This window comes from Triticum aestivum, chromosome 6B, assembly GCF_018294505.1.
Source record: "Triticum aestivum cultivar Chinese Spring chromosome 6B, IWGSC CS RefSeq v2.1, whole genome shotgun sequence".
NCBI classification, from domain to species: domain Eukaryota; kingdom Viridiplantae; phylum Streptophyta; class Magnoliopsida; order Poales; family Poaceae; genus Triticum; species Triticum aestivum.
The window spans coordinates 9,723,747-9,728,698 of NC_057810.1; positions in this window are offsets into that span (position 1 = coordinate 9,723,747).

The following is a 4,952-nucleotide window of genomic DNA, read 5'->3' on the forward strand; positions in this document are numbered from 1 at the left end:
TGCTTTTCGAGCGATGCCGGGGTACGGGTCTAGTGAAGGGCCTTGAGGCCTCTCTATCGCGACCACGGGGTGGTCGATCAGCCGTACTGTCTCCTGGTGAAGCGGGATCATATGCCTCCACCTCTAATCGGGGGAGCAACTTACGTTTGGGGTAGCTTTTGGAGGGGCGTTCGAGTTCATGCTCTTCGGCCGCGAGGACTTCGGTCCATCTGTCGGCTAGCAGATCTTCATCAGCTCTAAGCTGCTGCTGCTTTTTCTTGAGGCTGTTTGTCGTGGCCATAAGCCTGCGTTTGAAACGCTCCTGTTCGATGGGATCCTCAGGCACGACGAATTCGTCGTCGTCGAGGCTTGCTTCGTCTCCGGAGGGAGGCATATAGTCCTCTACCTATTCTTCGGCCGCTCTCTCATGAGGGCTGGCGTCCCCCTCCTCCTGTGCTGGATCTTGCTAGAGTGGGTTGTCTTCGGCGCTATCCGGTGTATTATTGTCTCCAGTGCCGGAATCCTCATTCTTGCTATGGCGGAATTTAGAGCGGCGCCGCTGACGCCGGCGCTTGGGCTGTTTCTTGGAGCGGTCATCCTCCGCTATTCCTTCGCCGTTCCCATCCTTTGGGATATCCACCATGTATATGTCGTATGAAGAGGTGGCTTTCCAGTGCCCAGTGGGCGCTGGTTCTTGGTCATCTCCGGCATCGTCGTCCATACCGTCGATGTCCTCAGAGTCGTAATCTAGCATGTCGGTTAGGTCGTCGACAGTGGCTACCAAGTGGGTGGTGGGTGGGCTCTGAATTTCTTCGTCGTCCGCATCCCAACCGTCCTGGCCGCGGTCCGGTCAGGCCTCTCCTGATAACGAGAGTTACTTTAGCGAACTCAAGATGTCGCCGAAAGGTGAGTGTTGAAAGATGTCCGCCGCGGTGAACTCCATGATCGGCGCCCAATCGAATTCGACTGGAGGGGGCGCGGGAGGTCCGGAGTCCGGCAAGGAGTCCGGCACCTCGGAGTCACGAGCTTCATGGGGGACAAGATCGGTGTTCGGCTCTATCGCCGTAGAGGTTGCAGCCCCCGAGGCGGTGTCTAGGCATCCATCCTCGATCTGCGGAGCTGGCTCCGAATTGAAGATCGGAGTGGTTTTGAGTGCGGCCTCCAGGGTACTGTCCGGCTGCAGAGGTAAATCATGCCCATCGTGATAGTATGGCACGCTCGGCTGTGGCTCGAATCCGTCGAGGATCAAGTCCCCGCGGATGTCAGTAGTGAAGTTCAAACTTCCAAATCTGACCTGACGGCCAGGGGCGTAGCCTTCGATCTGCTCCAGCTGGCCAAGCGAATTGGCCCGCAGTGCGAAGCCGCCGAATACGAAAATCTGTCCGGGGAGGAAAGTCTCACCCTGGACTGCATCGTCGTTGATGATCGAAGAAGCCATCGAGCCTATCGGTGACGACACAGAGGAACTCTCAATGAAAGCACCAATGTCGGTGTCAAAACCGGCGGATCTCGGGTAGGGGGTCCCGAACTGTGCGTCTAGGCGGATGGTAACAGGAGACGAGGGACACGATGTTTTTACCCAGGTTCGGGCCCTCTTGATGGAGGTAAAACCCTACGTCCTGCTTGATTAATATTGATGATGTGGGTTACAAGAGTAGATCTACCACGAGATCAAGGAGGCTAAACCCTAGAAGCTAGCCTATGGTATGATTGTTGTTCGTCCTATGGACTAAAGCCATCCGGTTTATATAGACATCGGAGAGGGCTAGGGTTACACAGAGTCGGTTACAATGGTAGGAGATCTACATATCCGTATCGCCAAGCTTGCCTTCCACGCCAAGGAAAGTCCCATCCGGACACGGGACGAAGTCTTCAATCTTGTATCTTCATAGTCTTGGAGTCCGGCCGATGATGGTAGTTCGGCTATCCGGACACCCCCTAGTCCGGGACTCCCTCACCCTTCAACAGCCACTTGTTGAATCATGTCAGGATGGTTTCCATTAGATCCCCCCACAACCAGACCACATTGAGTCTGATCTCTGTCGTAAACATCAATTGGTATCTGGCTGCCACCATGGTAAATGTTACGTGACTCCTTTATAGTTGAAGTTTTAGTGTGTGGAGTTGAACCTTTCTGATGGTAGTTTCTGGCTAACTTCTCATTATCTTTTTCATTGCTGAATTCTGTTGGGCAAACAACCGAAGCCAAGATTTTCCCTTTTGACTCCTCGGCAAATAAACGTTGGAATCTAGTAAGTTGAGGATTCTGATGTGAACTGAAAACTGGATTGAAAGAACTTCTATTTGTTGTATCAAACTGAGGAATGAGCTCTAGAGTATTGATCCATTCTCCAAATCTCTTTGATGGAACATCTGTAGTAGAAATTCCTCTTTTTTGCCTGTTTAAGATAATCTGATTCCTGAGAGGACATCCCTGAACATTGTGGAACATAATTCCACAGAAAGTGCAGATTCTCCCAATTTTCTCATAGAATAGATAAGCTAAACCAGATGATTCATTTGGAAAGTTGACCATAATCCTATCCTTAATTGGACTATTAATCTGCAACCTAGCAGTGCCCCACATATACTCTGCTTTAGCATATAGCATACCCTGATGAAGTGGATGAAATTCAGATGGCTCTCCTACCTGTTCCAGAATACTTGTAAGCAATTGAATTGATCTGAAACTTCTTGGAACCCCATAAATCCTGATGGTGACATATATAGTGTCGAACCGATAGTCCTCCTTTTCTTTTGCCTCGTCAGAAGGATCGAGCCACTCCAACAACAGATTATCAGAACCCATAATCCAAGGTTGTCTTGTGATAACAAACATCATAGCTTCTAATGTTCTAAAATGAGCCATGAACATCGACTTTGATACCTGAGATATCCCATGATAATTACTTCTCCAAGCTTTGGCCATTGCCTGTTGCAGAGTTTGCAGATTTAGTACTCTAGCTGGACTCATTCCAGTGGCTGCGAGAATGATGAGCATGTTGAACTTCACATCTGCTCCAAGCTCCATTGTTTCTTGGGCTGCTTGAACAGAGACAATTTCTGGATCTTGCAAATTGAGTGCCTGCAAATCCAAAGAAAGCATGGCCTCTATGGGGGCTTGAACCGAAGAGGATCCAGGCGGAGCTAAACTAGGATCTCCATGTCCTCGCAGCAGTAGTGGATTGGATTTCGGCCTCGGATTCGTCCGGTCCATGACCAAAGAAGGGGGAATGGCTTCCTCCGACGGATCTAGAGGAATTTGGGGCTCCGGCTGGGAAGGAAACGAAGCATAATGGAGATGGGAAATCAGGGACGGAGGATTGAGGATTGGATGCATGGAAAGAAAGATTGAGGGAGAAGGATTTGGATAAATCTAGAAAGAGGAGGAGGAGTCCAGAACGGCATAGAGCCAGACGCCTAAGCGGCAAGTCGGTCCACCGGATGTCTTACTTGGGCGGGGACACCGTGAACTTGTCAAGCGCTAATAATAAGTATTCAGTGTTTGGCTGATCCTACCGGGAGAAGTCAAATCCCAAATCCACAAACTACCTAGCACCTTGACTTGAGACGAGGGAGGATGGCTGTGGAGGGACGCAGAGGAGGACCTCCCGGAGCACGTCCGAGTCGAGATCCCCTCAGGCGATGGTGAGCTAGGGTTCCACCTAACGGCGAAGGGACGACAGAGAGTCACCAAGGAATGCAGACCCGACCGAAATTGGGTAGAAGGATCTCTCTTTCGGAGATAAGCAAGGGGATTCAGGCTCAGGGGCGCTCACGTTCCTCCCAGGGCAGTGCCGGAGCGCCTCCGTCCGTCGGTCGCCGGGAGGAGCTAGCTAGGGGTAGGACCCTAGGAGCTCGGCGGAGGTTGGGGCAAGGCCGGCCAACGGAGACCGGGGAGGGAGAGAGAGACGGCGGCGGGCGGACGGAATATGGCACCGACGATACGGGAGGGGCGGCCGCCGGCGCTGGATGTGGTATGTTCGTTCTCTCCCTTCCTTTTTCCTTCTTTTGCCCTTCCAAATGGCTTCCACCTGAGAATGTACTACAAGGGTACCAATGTCTTTTCCACTTTGCTGTGCTAATGTGATACTCTACTCACTGTCCCTGGCTTATACTCCTACTACTATACACCTTCTATAAGTATGGAAATCACTGTCACTGGCAAATCATATGTGAAGAGTTGATATTCCAACATGGTCATTAGGCCCAAGTCTTTTTAAGGTGGAGATGTAATTTTTTAGCCAGGCGGCAAATGAAACAACTCTACTTTGACATGTGCTACTACAAGGTGTTTCAATTGGTGCAATGAGGAAGAGTGGGAGAAGGGGTTGTTGTTCCCAAACCTTTTCAACAAATAAGAGTTCAGCGGTGATTCCAGACCACCACTGGTGAAGGTTAATCGGTGACCAGTCCTCTAACATTGTGGCCACAAGGAACGGGGTCACAGTTATGGTCATACATCCAATGGTTTCAAAACTCCGCCCCCACGGGGTTGCGGTCCTCATCATTGGGCAAGGTGTCGAACCACATGGCATTTCTGATTGATTGAAGATACAAGAGCAAATCCAAAACAACTAACACCAACACAAGATTGCTATAACAGGATTATGAGCATTGATATTTGATCCTCTCATCAAAATTCTAATATATTAGTGATATATGGTCACCTCCTCTTTACCTGTGACGCCCGGATAATTAAGCTACAGTAATCCCGGGCTAATGGTGCCACGTCACCACGGTTACTGTTGTTAACCTTGCGATGATTCGAAACCGTTTCAAAATTCAAATTCAAATTAATGTCAATAATAAAAGTTTTCAAAAATTAAAATAAAAATGTTCGGATTGTACTAAATATTACATAGATAATTATGGTGTAGAAGGCACAGTTTTATAAAATACATAAATATTTTAAATTGAATTAAAACAGAAGAGAAAATAAGAAAAGGAATCAAAACTAAAACAGAAAAAAA